Source organism: Felis catus, chromosome C2, assembly GCF_018350175.1.
Source record: "Felis catus isolate Fca126 chromosome C2, F.catus_Fca126_mat1.0, whole genome shotgun sequence".
Classification (NCBI taxonomy): Eukaryota; Metazoa; Chordata; class Mammalia; order Carnivora; family Felidae; genus Felis; species Felis catus.
In genome coordinates, this window is record NC_058376.1 from 140,143,069 (window position 1) to 140,159,760 (window position 16,692).

Sequence of the window (16,692 nt, forward strand, 5' to 3'; positions counted from 1 at the left end):
ATATTATTTACTAGAATTAAATGTTGACTTACAGTTTTTTTTTTTTTTTTGATATACAATTTATGGACAATGAAATGCACAAGTCTTTAGGGTATATCTGCCACTTTATTTGCACAAATGCATTCTCACTGTGTAACCCAAAACCTCTCTGGAGATACAGAAAATTAGCATCATCTAAGAAGGTTCTCCCATGCCCCTTTCTAGGCAGTTCCCACCCCGCAGAGACAACAGCTATTGTTTTGATTTTTTTCCACTGGTTAGATTAACCTATTCTATAACTTTTTTTTAAATGTTTATTTTTATTTTTGAGAGAGAGAGAGAGTGAGAGAGTGATCGAGCATGAGTGGGGGAGGGGCAGAGAGAGGGAGACACAGAATCAGAAGCTGTCAGCACAGAGCCCGACATGGGGCTCGAACTCAGGGACTGCGAGATCGTGACCTGAGCTGAAGTCGGATGCTCAACCCACTGAGCCACCCAGGCACCCCTAACGTATTCTATAACTTTATATAAATGGTGTCATTGCCATATGTACTCTTATATAATAAGGCTTCATCACTCAGCATAGTGTGTTTGAGATTTATCCGTCATGATTTTATTTTTATTGCTGAATAGTATTCCTTTGTATGGATGTACCACAGTTTATCCTATTAGTGGGTATCTGGGTTCTTTCCAGTGTTGGGTTATTATGAGTAAAGCTGTTAGGAATACTCCTTTGTATTTGCTCTTGCACTATAGCATAACTTGACCCTGGGGTAGAATTTGTGTTGGGTTCCAAGAGCTGAAGAAGCAGAGTATAATGCAAAGCATGAGAAACAGAGAATTAAATCTTAATCCCTTCTGCTTGAGGTGTTACAGAAAAAGCAGCTCATCAGTTAGAAGAAGCTTAAGAGCTAGTTAAAAGGGAGTTTAACAATAAGAATACTTATTATTTCCTGCATACAACCTCTGGGAGCAGGGCAATTCCAGTAGCTCCAAATGCCATTAAGAACCCAGGAGCTCACCTCATACCCATTAGATTGGCCATTATTGAATGAACCACAAAAGAAAGTAACAAGTGTTGGTGAAGATGTGGAAAAATTGAGATAATTGTGCACTCGTGGTGGGAATGTGAAATGGCACAGTTTTGTGGAAAACAGTATGGTGCCTCCTTAAAAAAATTAAAATTCAAATTACCGTATAATCCAGCAATTCCACTTCTGGGTATATACCCAAAAGAATTGAAAGCAGGGTCTTGAAGAGAAATCTGTACATGCATGTTATAGCAGTATTTTCATAATAGCCAAATGTTGGAAGCAACATTTGGAGTCCACTGATGGATGCAAAGCATGTGGTTGATACATACAATGGAATATTATTCAAACTTAAAAAGGAAGGAACTTCTGACACCTGCTACAACATGGATGAACCTTGTGCTAAGTGAAATAAGCCAGTCACAAAAAGGCAAATACTGTATGATTCCACTTATATGAAGTACCTAGAATAGTCACATTCATTGAAAATAGCGTGGTAGTTTCTTGGGGATGGCAGGGGAGTGGAGGGGGGCGTGTTTCGGAGTTTTAGTTTTGCAAGATGAAAAAGTTCTGGAGATTTGTTGCACAACAATGTGATTGTACTTAAACGCTACTGAACTTGGTACACTTAAAAATAGTTAAGGTGGTAAATTCTATGTTATATGTATTTTACCACAATTAATAAAAAAAAAAAACCCAACCCAGTCGCTTCTGATCCTTCTTTGTCATCTTGTGCATAATGTTTTCTCTTATGGTTGCAAGGTGGTGCCACTGCTACGCATCATAGAAGGACTGTGTCCAGAGAAGAAGACAGACCTTCCTTTTGTTTATTAGGGAGAAACCTTTCTCTGGTGGCCCTAACAAACTTCACCTCTGAGCTCCCATTGGCCAGATTATGTCTCATGCTACAAGAGAGCTTGGAAAGCGAGTATATACCATTTTCCAGCCTTTGTAGAGAGCAGCAGGCTCTTCCAGAAGGAACAAGTGGTTGGGGAATGGCTTTTGGGTAGGCAGCCAACAACATTATCTTCTGAATGGAATATGTTAGGGAGAATGGGTCCTTCTTTGTGAGCTCAGCATTGATGGCCACTCTCAGTGGTGATCAGAGCAAATCTTGGTTGATACAGGGATTGGCTTACCTTCAGTATATACGGGCCAGGGCAAGAATACAAATGAAGACCACCAGCTTGCCCTTGCTCTTTTCCCACTCCTGCTTTTGTCCCATAGTATGAAGGACTTCCCTCCCCCCCCCCCAGGAATTTTGTGAGCCAGTTGACTTCATATTGGTATTTTGAAGTTGGCCACAGTGGGAATATTAATACTATGGAACTCAGTAAATGCCACAGACTAGGGTTCTTTCCACCCCAAGTATCAGTGCCCTGCCGAACCTCTCACACAAGCTCATGGACACTCCAGCCCCTTGGTCCAAGCTCTGTTCATCCCTTCTCTTTTACCATCCCTTGGGCCACATTCTGTGCATGCTGGCAATGTGGTCTGGCAGTGGGAGAACCGAGGAAAGAGCCTTGTGCAGGCGTGGAAGCAGGCCCAGGGTCATTGGGCAGGGAGTTCAGGTACTGGAGCAATGTCTGGAACAGGGTATAGATTCTGGGCATATTTGGCCTGAGGAGAGGGGCGCAGCTTTAGGTTTGGAACTTCTAAAGTGTGACTTTAGGGCAGGGGGCCAATAGTGTAGGGTGGGGAAGAGAGGGAAATACTTTTGTCCACTCTCCCCAATCTTCTGCCTTTGCCCGGATGGGAGAGAATCCCCCTATCCTTTATATACCTGTCTAACTTCTCATTGAAGGGAGAATTGGATGTCTAATTTTTCGGAGCCCAGTACTCATTCATGGGCTATGTTTTAGTAGTGGACGGGGCTTCTGTGTCTTGAAGTTCAGGATTTTCATAAGACGCAACTTTTGTCATTTTGTAACCGCTGGGCACCTCACCTGTGATGCACCTGGGTGTGAAGCTCAGGTTGGAATCCTTTCCATTTTAGATTCAGGAAGGAAGGAGAAAGGCCTCTTCACCTGAGTCTGTTAGGGTCAGATATGCAGCCTCTATCTTCCATTTGTACCTCCTAGAACAGTATTTCTCAAGAGGTAGTGCTCAGACCAGCAGCAACAACATCACCTGAGAACTTACTAGAAACGCAGATTCTAGGGTCCCTCCCCACACCTCCTGGATCAGAAATTCTGGAGGTGGGGCCCAGTAGTGTTTTAATACGTCCTCCAGGTGACTCTGATGCAGCTGAAAGATCGAGAACCACTACTCTAGAAGAATAGAGCTTCGGGTAATCATTTGCCAGGGCTATCAGAACAAAGTACCACAGACTAGGTGGCAGACAACAGAAATTTACTTCTCACAGTTTTGGAGGCTGGAAGTCTGAGATCAAAGTGTTGGCAGGGTTGCGTCCTTCTGAGGGCCATGACAGAAAGCTCTGTTCCGGGCTTCTCTCCTTGACTTGTAGATGGCTGTGTTCTCCCTGTGTCTTCTCATCATGTTCCCTCTGTACATGTCTGTGTCCAAATTTCCTCTTCTTATAAGGACACCGGTCTGATTGGATTAGGGCTGACCGTAATGACCTTGGTTTAATTTAGTGACCTCTTTAAAGACCATATCTCCAAATATGGTTACATTCTGAGGTACTGCGTGTTAGGACTAAAACATATGGATTCTTTGGAGGATACAGTTCAGTCTGTAACACTTGGGAAAACTGGCCATATAATTTATGTGTCTTTCTCCCCATTCCCCAATTGTGAGCTTATAGAGGTCAGAGACTGGGTCTTCCTTGTTTTTGTAGCTTTAGTGTCTTACACGATGCCCAACAATCTTCCAATAAATTTAAATTAATTGGCTGTGGATGGAAGAGCTTTTTGATGTTTTATTGGGGTTATAATCTTAAAACACTTTTGTGTGTGTGTATCTGCAAAGCACACATCTCCATGCTTATGGTCTCAGGCCTTTTTTCAAGGAAGTCTGATGTAAGACTGGCTGAGGTTTTACTACCTCATGTTGCTGTAGATTTTTGAGTTGCTTAATCCTGCTTTCTCCTTTTGTATGTGTGTATGCATAGTGGAAGCATTCCTCTGGGCCCATAGATGAGGCTGACATCTAAACTCTCTCAGAAACTTGTTTGTTTGTTTTCTTCTCTTCTGCCTGAGAGCTTTTGAAAAGAAAAGAAAATATTAGCCCCGCTTCAATCAAATATAGCAGAGGATTCTAGGTGTTTGTAGTTTTAAGAACTCAAAACCAGACTGTGATAAACAGATAATTATCATTGAGAGGTATCCCACTTTATTTGCTAGGGATTTTCTATTGTTGCTTTTCAATTTAGTAGACAGTAGAATTACAAGTTGCTATGGCAACCTACCCATTGCCCAAGTTGCCTGGGCCTTAAAGACACAGAAACCACGTTTGGTTTTATTCCATAGAGCTGACATTGTTGTAAAACAGAGCACAGCAGAGTGAATACGGAATTAGAGCAGACATCCTGCCCCCACTTCTTTTCCCTTCCCTCCCCTCTTGTGGTTTCTGTGTTTACCAGGCCCCTGAATAGCCCAGTGTTAGAAATTGTATAATTTGGTCTCTGGAGTCTTTTCAAGAAAACAACTGCATTGCTGTGTCCCATGCAGTTTTGCTACCTTTGTTGGTGACAGACTATGGGAGTTAAGGAGGTTTGGGGATGGTTGACATATATGTAGTTAAACTCCCACTTTTTTTTTTTTAAAGTTTTTTTTTTTTTTTCAACGTTTATTTATTTTTGGGACAGAGAGAGACAGAGCACGAACGGGGGAGGGGCAGAGAGAGAGGGAGACACAGAATCGGAAACAGGCTCCAGGCTCCGAGCCATCAGCCCAGAGCCCGACGCGGGGCTCGAACTCCCGGACCGCGAGATCGTGACCTGGCTGAAGTCGGACGCTTAACCGACTGCGCCACCCAGGCGCCCCGAAACTCCCACTTTAATACGGTGTTTGACAAATGATAGACTTCTGTCATTTCTGGGACTACCCTTCTTTCATTCAGGTGGGACATCCAAAGACCACGCCAAAGAAACTGAAGACTGGTTTTCGAGGCGTTTCCAACTTGAAGAAAAAGCCTGGCAGATCCGGGGACCCCTTCTTGGTTACGCCCAGAAGTAGAATTAACTGGCTAAGCTTGAGAAAACACTGGAACTCCGGCAACTGTTCTAAATGAGTTTTCTCATTCCTCTGAGCTTTGCCCATAGCCACTGTGTGCATATGTTGCAAAACTAATTACAAAAGATCTTGAGAGCCAAGGGAAGACTGATTCATCTGATAAGCTAATCTGAGAGCACACCTTGGGCCTGGGTTGTAGTATACTTCCAGGAGGCATGATTGAGAAGTTAAAGAATAAAGGAAAACTCCTCAATAAAATAAAACTTCCCCTTGCCTACAGGAATTGCAATTACCCGAAGTTTGCTAGCTATGAAAGTTTAGATTTTACTGGGATGTGTTTATTTTCAGTCTTGTTTAATTTCTTTTCAGGCCGTAAGCCATCATTCAGTACTGATTTTTATGGCTACTTTTAAGGGACCAAGGAGGGACCTCCTTTTTTGCTATAGGAAGTACTTTATTTGGAAAGTAGGATTCACTTACGAAAGTTACCCACCCAGGCACTGGGGCAGTTAGGGCTTTACCCTACGACTTCTTTGAGCACTCAGGGCAATCGTAGACCTTGCCAGTTACCCACGCTTATGAAATGGTTGATCACGATAGCAGGAATTTAGACTGGGGAGGTCATCTGCTGCAACAGTTCTCAACTTTTCTCTCATCAGGACACATATAATGGGTGTTTTAGTTTGGGTGCTCCCAAAAGCAGACTGGAGGACAGCAAGTTGGGTGCTGGACACGAGGAAGCAGAGGTGAGGGAGGAAGAGCTGGAGAGAGAAGGGAGAAAAACCAGTACTGGAGGTGTTAATGAGCTGGCTGCTGCTGAGGCCAAGTGGCGCTTTGTCATGTTGGGCACCACTCTGACACGCCTCAGAACTGTCCTGCCAAGGGCTGAGGAGGTTGAGTATTATCCACTGATTCTATTATTGGTTGCCCCTGAGGGCCGAGCTCTTCCCACATTACAGAGAAAGCCCTCAGGCTGAGAAACAGAGGCCTGGGCCCCTGAAGTGAGTCGTTGTCGGCAATCACAGGAACTGTCCTCGGCAGTTATAGGTGAACTCGGACACGGGCAGGGCAGCAATAGTGTCTGCTTCTCTCTGTGTGAGTATCCGTCGTTGTGGCGGTGGTTTTAGAATCTCATCCTCAAATTCTTGACACGCTTCCCATTCAGAGATGGGGATCTATGGCTTTTTTTTTTCCTTGAATATAGGCCAGCTTGGGACTGCTTTGACCAGCAGGGTATGATAAAAGTGATCTTACGTGACTTCCAAAGTTAGGTCATAAAAAGCCACGCAGATTCGACCTTTGTTGCTGGGGTACTTGCATTTATTTGGAGCTTTGACCTGCTATGTAAGAAGTACAGTTACCGTGAGACTGCCACAATGCAGAGGCCGTGTGTGGTCAGCAGCCCCCGCTGAGCTCCCAAGCCACGGCTAGTGTCAGCTAGCTAGCCCTGGCTAGTGAACTAGCCCCGTTGAACTTCCAGGTCTCTGCAGCCTCAGTCGATATCTGACTGCCACCCCCCAGTGAGAACTGTCCAGTCAAGCCCTGCCCGAATGCCTGACCTTCAGAATCTATGAAAAAGAAAAAAATGATTGTTCTACACTTTTACACTTGGAGAACTTTGTTATGCAGTCATAGTAACTGCAACACTTACCCTGGGGAAACTGGTGGTGTTGAGGAAATGCTCACAGAACACCTTTTGGGGTAGGGGTAGCCTGCCATTTTCCAGAGAAGTCACTGGAAGCCCAGGGAGGTAAAAATATTCACCTGAGTTCACATTAGTATTTCCCAGCCCCCCCCCCCCCAGCTGTGGCATTATCAGTTCCTCATCTGCTGTCTGAGGATGCGGTATTACTGGAAGATGATATTTTGAAAAGGGCTTTGTGAAGAGTCTGGGAGCACCTTGCACTCAGACTGTGTGCCTTTTCTTTCCTTACTTTGGAATTCAGCAGTAAGATTGCGCTGACTGCTGCTTCATAAAGAAACCATCTCATCCTCTTTATCCAAAGCAGTTAGAATCAAGGACAAAGGAAGGAAGGAGAATGACTTGTTTAACTAATCTAGAAATCTTTCCATCGTGTGAATATTTTAAATTTGGACAAAAACTCTTAAAAACTTGGTGTTCCAGTGAGGAGTCATCAGTGTGGTTTACACATGCTGGGACTCTTTGAGGGCTGGGAGAAGAAAGTTCTCTGAAATTTTAGCCTCAGAATCATATGAACTTGGAAGTCACTCCTACAAAAGGGAATGTCAGTGTTATACAGTGTCATTGCACTGTAATGAATGGAGTGTAAATGCATTCAACAGCACATGGATTCCATTTTCCTTGATGATACACTTGGATTTAGAAATGAAGGAGAAAAGCCTTCAGAAAATAGGTTTTTGGTTTTTAAAATATGTAATATTAAAAAGAATTTCAAAGCACCAAACTGTCCTTGACACCAGATGAACCCAAACCTCTGTCCTATTTGTGCATTTCTAGTTCAAACCCCCAAGGCTGATTTATTACCAGCCTCTTAGAGAAGTTGATCATAATCCTTCTTTATGTCAATGAGAATAGAAAATTTGAGATAAAAAATGGCCCTTCTGATGGCTTTCCCTGACTCTGTGTGAGTTATAGAGACTGTACGGCTGGGTTTCAGAGACTGACTGTTAAAATGGTCCTAAAAAATTTTAAGTGAAAAGTGATCAATTCACAGGCTGCATATAGATAAATCTTCATCACAGCTGCTTTTTTCTTTAATGTTTTTTTATTTTGAGAGAGAGAGAGAGAGCACGAGCTGGGAGAGGGGCAGAGAGAGAGGAGAGAGAGAATCCCAAGCAGGCTCCACTCTGTCAGCCCGAGCCCGACTTGAGGCTCAAGCCTGCGAACAATGAGATTGTGAGATCATGACCTGAGCTGAAATCGAGTTGGATGCTTAACCGACCGAGGCACCCAGTTGCCCCTCTTCATCATAGGTTCTAAAGTGGCTAGACTTCAGCATTCCTCAGGATCCCTGAAATGCAACCTTATGTCTTCTGTTTACAGAACACAGAACATTGCTCGGACAATGATTTGATTTCTTTCTTTCTTTCTTTCTTTTTTTTTTTTTTAAGACTGATTGAGGTTTTAGGCACAGTAAGGAGAATTGCTGGGAAAATGTGTACCCAAGGTTCTCAGGGCATTCTCCAACTTAAAACACTAAAATAACAGTGTAAATTAATATGTGTGTAGAGTGAGCATATGTGTATGCTTATTTGTTTATACCTGTCTCATCACCAAACAGAAGTCAGCTTGTTTTTTTTTTTTTTATCCCGTCTATTTCCTGTAAACTGGAAATTATTTCTAAAGACTTGATTAGATTCAAGTTAATTATTTATGGCTATAGTGCACTATAGGTGATGTTGTGGTTTCATATAGCATCATAGCTATTTATTTAGCTCGTGCTTCTGTAGGTTATTCTTTAATTTGGGCGAGCTCAGCTGGGAAGAGCTAGTCTAGGGTGGGCTTGGTTAGTCTTGGCTGGGTTTACTCTTGCATCTGGTCAGCTGGTGGTTTGGCTGGGTTGACTGGCTTATGTAGGCACACCTCGTTTTATTGTACTTTGCAAATACTGCGTTTTTTACAAATTGAAGGTTTGTGTCACCCCTCGGTCAAGCAGGTCTCTTGGTGCCATTTGTCTCACAGCATTTGCTCCCTTTGTGTCTCTCTGTCACATTTTGGGAATCCTTGCAATATTTCAGATTTTTTCATCATTATGCTTGTTACGGTGATCTGTGATCAGTGATCTTTGATGTTACTATTGTAATTGTTTTGGGGTGCCATGAACCGCACCCATATAATAAGGATGAACCTAATTGATAAAATATTGTCTGTGTTCTAACTGCTTCACCAACCAGCCATTCCCCTGTCTTCCTCCCTCTTCGTGGGCCTCCCTGTTTCCTGAGACACAATATTGAAATTAAGCCAATTAATAACTCTACAATGGCAATGAAGTGTTCAAGTGAAAGGAAGAGTCAATTGATGTGGCAAACTTCATTGTTCTCTTATTTTAAGAAATTGCCACAGCCACCCCAAACTTTGCCAGTCCTCACCCTGATCAGTCAGCAGCCATTAACATGGAGGAAAGACCACCAGCAAAAAGATTACAACTTGCTGAAAGCTCAGATGATGGTTAGCATATTTGAGCAATAAAGCATTTTTTTAAACTTTATTTATTTATTTTGAGAGAGAGAGAGAGAGCATAAGTGAGGGAGGGGCGGAGAGACAGGGAGAGAAAATTCCAAGCAGGCTCCACATTGTCAGCGTGGAGCCCGATGTGGGGCTCAAACTCATGAACTGTGAGGTCATGACCCAAGCCAAAACCAAGAGTTGGACGCTTAACTGACTGAGCCACCCATGCACCCTGCAATATTTTTAAATTAAGGTGTGTCCATTGTTTTTTAGACATAATGCTATTGCAGACTTATTAGACTATAGTGTAGGGTAAATGTAACTTTTATACGCATTGAGACACCAAAAAAACCTATTTAATTTGCTTTATTGTGCTATTCACTTTATTGAGGTGGTCTGGAACCAAACCTGCAATATCTTTGAGTTATGCCTGTAATGGATTCAGCTTGGATGGCTCAGATGAACGAGACCTATCTCCAGGTGCTCACTTGTCCTTTTCCTTTAGCATGATATTTTGGACTTATTCACATGGCAACTCAGGGTTCCAAGAGTGAAATCAAGAACACACAAAGCCTCCTGAGGCATGGGTTCTGACCTTGTACAGTATCATTTCCGTAAGAGAAAATCTCAACGCCAGCCCACAAGTGGAGAAAAAGACTACTTGATGGAAGAAACTACAGCATGACATTGCTAGGGCATAGGTACAAGGAGAAAAAGAATTTATGGTCATTTTTTCAATCTACCACACGGGGTTTGTGTTTTTCACAAATGGGCCAACTAGCGGGAAAATTTCCCAGGCTACTGTTGAAAATGTAAGTTTCTGAGAAACTGGGTATTATGAATGTGTCAGAGTAACAAGAGAAGCCCTGAAAATGAGAATTTTGAGTTCAGTGTAGATGGCAAATCAGCAGTTGGTGAGGAGTTTTTTCTAAAAACTATTGTGGCAAAAACTTGCTGTGGCATATATGTGTATATATGTATATGTGTGTATATGTGTGTATGTGTATATATATATATATATATATATATGTATAAAATTTTGCCTCAGTGTCTAAACTGTAGAATAGGGACATCCAGTTAGCTCACTTGAAAGTGTAACTACCAGGAAATAAAACCTGTGGGGTATAGAATATACTATGGACGGTTGCAAGACATAATAGTGCTGTGTAGAGTAGGATCACTTTAGAACAAAGTACCATAGACTGAGTTGCTTAGGCAACAGAAATTTATTTCTTGCAGTCTAGAGGCAGTAAGTCTGAGGTCAGGGTGCAGCAGCGTTGGATTATTGGTGAAGGCTCTCTTCATGGCTTGCAGACTCTGCCTTCTTGCTGGAGAGGGGGAAGATTGAGAGAAAGGCGGCAGGGAGGGGAGAGAAAGCTCTCTTACCTCTTCTTAAAAGGGCACTGATCCCATCATGAGGACTCCACCCTTATGACCTCATCTAAACCTAATTACCTCCCAAAGGGCCCCCCACCCCCAAATATCATCATCTTGGGGGGCACAACTTCAACATAGAATTTTGAGTGACTCATTTAGTCCATAACAAGTTGCATGCACAATCACATTTTCCTGGGTTATATTTAATGGAAAGCAAGCAGCAGTTTGAATGTTTAGGTAGATATGGTAGGATATTTCCAATATTTAAAGGGCTCACGTGTGGAAAAGTAATTAAATCTTGTGGTGTTTCAGAAGTAGAATTGGGAATTGCAGATAAAAGCTATGAGGATTATAGCTGACTTCGGTTTATTATAAGAAAGTCCATTGGAATCATTTGGGCTCTCTGTAATGGGGGAGATAGCCTGCCATATGAGGTCACAGGTTCTATATCTTTGGTTCAGAGAAAGGTCCTGCTTCACTTCACTGGTTGTCAGTTCTATTCCACACCGGGCATTTTGTTAAGTATTTGGTAGATGGTGGATTTTATTTTACTGTGGTGTAGTTTTGTTAGGGAGAAGTATAGAGACTTCTGCAGGGTATTGAGAAGAGGGACTCTCAAGAATATGACACTTGTTCCTGAAGAATTTGTACATCGGATGAGAAAATGGCCTCTCCAATCCAATAATTTTATCCTTTGCTGAACCAAAGGCTGTGTGACCTGTTAATCCTCATTTTCTCAGCAGGCGGCGCTCTAGCACCAGGGATTGCGTAAAAAGTATCACTTGAGCGAAACAAGGACTTTTTTGGTTAATGTTTGTTTTTCAGGCAAAAAAGGAAAGCTGTTAGGAAAAATAAACAGTTTATCAGGCATTCCGACAAAGACACTTCAGAGGGAAGACAAGCTGTCGCTTCAAGGACAGGAAGAAAAATCCCTGCGTTTGTAGAAGCATCAGACGCTGCGTGAGCGCCTTGCAAGGAAAAAAAAAATCGTGAAATGAGGAAGAAAAAACAGCAGAGATAATAGAGAAGATTAAGAAAATAGAAAACAATTGAAATCATCTGCAAGCAAGCATGGAAGAGTAGAGCCTTGGGAGAGAGATGTGGAGGAGTAGCATAGCCATTGGAAAAAATGAAAACTACTTTAATATAATTGAGAATCATTCTAAGTATTCAGATGTACCATTTACTTTAGATGCCATATCTCCCGCATGATTGGTTTCAGCTGCCCAGCCCACATCCCTTTCTTGTTTTAAAGCTTTCAGTGTTTTGAGGTCTTCAAGCACATAAATTTTTGCACCTAATGACAAGTGCGTGATTTCTGGATTGAAGTCACTTCACTGTTTTCCAGATTTTCAAGCTGGGAAAAGAGTAGATGAGTTAGGAACCCAGATTTAATGAAAGGGATTGGGGCAGGAAGAGTTAAATTAAAAGGAAATTGTGAAATTGGTTGGATTTCTGAAGTGCCATCTATGCTTACCTCTTCCTGGGATTAGGGAAGATGCTCCCAATTTAGTCTTCACTTCCTCCAGTTGGCCACTTAAGTGAATTTTCTCAAGAAGAACTTCTTGACATTTATCTTTTTGTATCAAATCAATAGCTTAGAGAATCTCTTTTTGTAAGGTGTTTAATGCAACCTCATTTCACTTGGTTTACTCTTTCGCATAGCGAGGTTTAATCAGCAGAGTACATTACAGTAACCTGAAAATAATGCATAAAACCAAAGGATAGCCATTGTGAGATTGTTATTGTGATCTACCCATGGTCTCTGTAATATTTGAGTGAAATTAATGTGATGGCAAAACTATTATATACATGGTTCTGAAACTTTGGTGTGCATCAAAATCACCTGAGGGCTCCTTAAAATAGAGACAGTTGGGCCCTACTCAGAGTTCCTCTTTCAGTAGGTCTGGAGTGGAATCAGAAAATGTAAATTTCTAACAAATTTCAGCTGGTGTTGATTTGCTTGGTCCAGGGACCTCACTTTCGGAACCACTGACACATTTGCTGAAAGGTTCTATTTGATTTTGTTGTAACTTTGGTTCCCCACTCCCAACGTGATATAAGCTCAGATCAGATATTTAATTAACAAAGAAGGAGAAGAACAGAGTGTGAGAGTGTGCCTTGTTGAATACCTCCTATGCTCCTACCCCTATTTTGAGTTCTTTACATTCTTTTTAAAAAAAAAAAAATTTTTTTAACGTTTATTTATTTTGAGACAGAGAGAGACAGAGCATGAACGGGGGAGGGGCAGAGAGAGAGGGAGACACAGAACCGGAAGCAGGCTCCAGGCTCTGAGCCATCAGCCGAGAGCCCGACGCGGGGCTTGAACTCACAGAACGTGAGATCGTGACCTGAGCTGAAGTCGGACGCTCAACCGACTGAGCCACCCAGGCGCCCCAGTTTACATTCTTAATCTTCTCAGTTGATCTTCCCTATGATCATAAAAAGAGGGATTTACTCTTCCCCCTGAACATATGTAGAATCTAAGTCTTGAAGAGCTGGGGAACTTTCCAAAGGCTGTCAGCTAGCAAGTAGCTGAACTGGAATTTGGACTCTGGTTGTGCTTGACTACAAAGGCTGCATTATGCAAGAGGACTTCAAAAGCATTCATCAAAGTTTGATTCATTGAATTTTTGCAGATTGCAGTTCAAACCGTCTGTACACGATTGACCACAGACAAACTCCTTAATTTCTGGACCTAAGTGTTTCCATTTCTAAGGAGATAAGTATCTCTCAGGCTAGTATGAGGATTAAGTGAAACAACGTATGTCAGAGTGCCTAGTACAGTATCTGGCATGCAGTAAGTGCTCCTTAAGGCTGAACTCCCTTTCCTTTCCTTAGAAATGCATGTATTTAATCCAAGTTCATCTTAGAAATGAGTGAGAAAGCTTTGACTAGAATAGAGACACTCAGATTCCAACTTGTCCCAGGGAACTTGAAGTGCCTTAGTGGGGACGGAAGGCAGCCATTCTTTTGACAGTAGGCAAGACCTACCTGGGTCTTCTAGATTTCTCCAGATGGAGCCTACCTCTACATTTGCTTCTGATGATAGTGGGTGTCTGTCACAAATACCCTGTTCTCACCAGTGCAACCAAAAGGAACTGGACAGTCTCCAGGTGAGTTGTCCAGAAGCCCTGTGTATTCCACCCACTCTCTTGGTTTGGATTCCATCCCCTTCCCGCGTACCTTCACTTGGTAATCCCATTATCCTTGTTATTTCTGAGTCTGTTTCTTTTGACTAATCTTTCTCCTGGATGTGGATCGTATTTTCCTGCTTCTTTCCATGTCTAGTAATTTTTTAGATGTTGACCTTATAAATGTTATTTTGTTGGGTGTTTAGTTTTTTTTGTCTAAATAGAATGTTGATGTTTATTTTGGTAGGCAATCAACTTACTTGCAGATCAGTTGATCCTTTCTATGCTTGTTTTTACGTTTTGTTAGGACTGGTCTGGAGTACCCTTCACTCTGCTACTAAGGCATGACAATTCTGGAATTGCTTTGAATTTCCTCTATTTAATGAGTTGTCTCCACTCTGGCTGGGGGGACCTAAACATCTCCTAGGCTCTGGGAATTGTTCAGCTGCTAGCAGTTGTCCTGTTTTTGGCTTTGTGGAGCTTTATCGAAGTCTTTACAGATTAGTATTCAGTTGAAGACTTGAGGAGACCCCGTGCAGATTTCTTGAAAACTTTTTCTGCATATGAATTCCAGCTATTTTAGCCTCCCAAAGGGCCTATCTTTGTATCCTTAACTCAAGTCAGTCTGCCAGGTTCTGTCTGGGTTCCCTTCCCTGTACCAAAATCCAGAAATTACCTCTAGGCAGAAAACCAGGTCAATTGTGGGAAGGGTTCGCCTTACTTACTTCCTTTCTCTCAGAGATTACAGTCCTTCTCTGCCTGATGTCAACCGTTTCATATATTTTGTCCAGTTTTGTAGTTGTTTACAGTGTGAGGGTATGTCCTGTACCTTACTACTCCACGAATGGATGTAACAATCTGTGCACCTTCACTTGGTGGATTCCTACTTGGCTCAGTTCTGAGGCTCAGTTCAGCCACCATCTCTCTTGGGAAACCTTCTGGATTCCTATCAGTTTGACTTAGGTGCTACATATTCACCTGCTGTTTATTTTTCCATCTGCCCCCACTCCGAAGGCTATGAGCTTCTTAGAGCATGGGTTGCAATATCTCAGCATCTTTAGCCCCGAGCATGGCACTTAGAACGTAGTAAGTGCTCAATAAATGCCCAATGGCTAAATGAATAAATTACATTGATTTGTATTTTTTGACTTTAAGGTTTGCTAAGAGTGCTCCTCATTCATCTTTTATTTCTTTTTTTTTTTTTTTAATTTTTTTTCAACGTTTTTTATTTATTTTTGGGACAGAGAGAGACAGAGCATGAACGGGGGAGGGGCCAAGAGAGAGAGAGACACAGAATTGGAAACAGGCTCCAGGCTCTGAGCCATCAGCCCAGAGCCCGACGCGGGGCTCGAACTCCCGGACCGCGAGATCGTGACCTGGCTGAAGTCGGACGCTTAACCGACTGCGCCACCCAGGCGCCCCTCATCTTTTATTTCTAAGGCTCTTCTTTCCTGGTCTTTCAAACTTGAGAACATGTTGCTATAAACAACCCGTGTCCTGCACAGGAAATATGGGGGAAGTCTGCTCTAAGTCGTTTGTATCCTATGGCATAAATGACTAACTGTACATCAAAATGTGTGACCTCTGTGTAGATAGGGTTAGATAGCACCCCTGGGATAGGGTTGCTAGGTTTAGCAAGGAAGCAAGCAAGCAATTGTGAAAAATAAGACACTAGTTACGTTTGACTTTCAAGTATAATATTTGGGACATACTTATACTAAAAAATGATTCTTTTTTTTTTCCCAAAATTCAACTTTAGCTATGCATCCTTTTTTATCTGGCAGCACTACTCTAGGAAGTAGGTGCTCAGTGGGGGCTCTATTCTCACCAGTGAAACATAGTGAGATGTGATGTGTAATTCATGGTGTGTGTCACTGCCTGGTTAAGGTTGTTGAGGTGTGTGTTCCTCACTCTGTTTCCCCTTCTGCCTGAATGCAGAGGCCTAGGATGCCTGAGGGGAGGAGCAGGCCACAAGTAGGGAGAAACCTGTGTGCCTGCATTGCATATGAACGGGAGCTTCTCACAACCTGCTTTCGACTGCTCCGTGAATGAGAAATGAACTTCAGTTGTGGTGAGTCAGTAAAGCCGTGGGGTTTGTTTGTTAGTAGCAGCTAATATGGTTCTACTTCATGTTCTGTAGAAGAAGTGACATGTGAATATTTTCCCTAAGGTTCTGTCTACACTGCCTACTTGGTAGCTGCAGTTGCATATCTTAAGATACCTCGAACTCTGTATGTTCGTTCAGACCTGAGTTTGTGATTTCTCCAGCACCAAACTGGTCCTGTGCCCTTTATCTTCTGTGAATGGTATAACCATCCACCCATTCTTTTTTTTTTTTAACTGTTTATTTTTGAGAGAGAGAGCGAGTGAGAGAGAGAGCAAGAGCGAGCCTGTGGGCAAGCGGGGGAGGGGCAGAGAGGAGGGGCAGCGAGGGGGGGGGGGGGACAGAGGACCCAAAGCAGGTTCTGCGCTGACAGCCTCGAGGCTTGAACTTGTAAACTGTGAGATCAGGACCTGAGCTAAAGTTGGACGCTTTCTTGTGCCACCCAGGTGCCCTACCATCTACCTACCCTTGACGCCTCCTTTTCTCCCATCCTCAGTATCCAATCCACCATCAATCATGTACATTTTGCCTTTTAAATAGGTAATCAGTTGGGGCGCCTGGGTGGCTTAGTCGGTTAAGCCTCCGACTTCAGCTCAGGTCGCGATCTCACGGTCCGTGAGTTCGAGCCCCGCATCTGGCTCTGGGCTGATGGCTCAGAGCCTGGAGCCTGCTTCCGATTCTGTGTCTCCCTGTCTCTCTGCCCCTCCCCCGTTCATGCTCTGTCTCTCTCTGTCTCAAAAATAAATAAATGTTAAAAAAAAAAATAGGTAATCAGCACACC

General features: G+C 42.8%; 1 long non-coding RNA gene across 3 annotated transcripts in view; it reads left to right on the top strand.

The window, feature by feature from the left end:
* LOC109491541 overlaps positions 1–16,692 on the top strand; it is a 63,359-nt gene that overhangs the window by 799 nt on the left and 45,868 nt on the right. For 2 of the 3 annotated variants that reach the window (XR_002144958.3, XR_006585565.1), the window contains exon 2: positions 15,746–15,878. This is a non-coding gene — a long non-coding RNA (uncharacterized LOC109491541). Of the gene's footprint in view, positions 1–5,033; positions 5,427–15,745; positions 15,879–16,692 lie in introns of those variants that run through there. The other variant, XR_002745473.2, reaches the window with a different exon arrangement.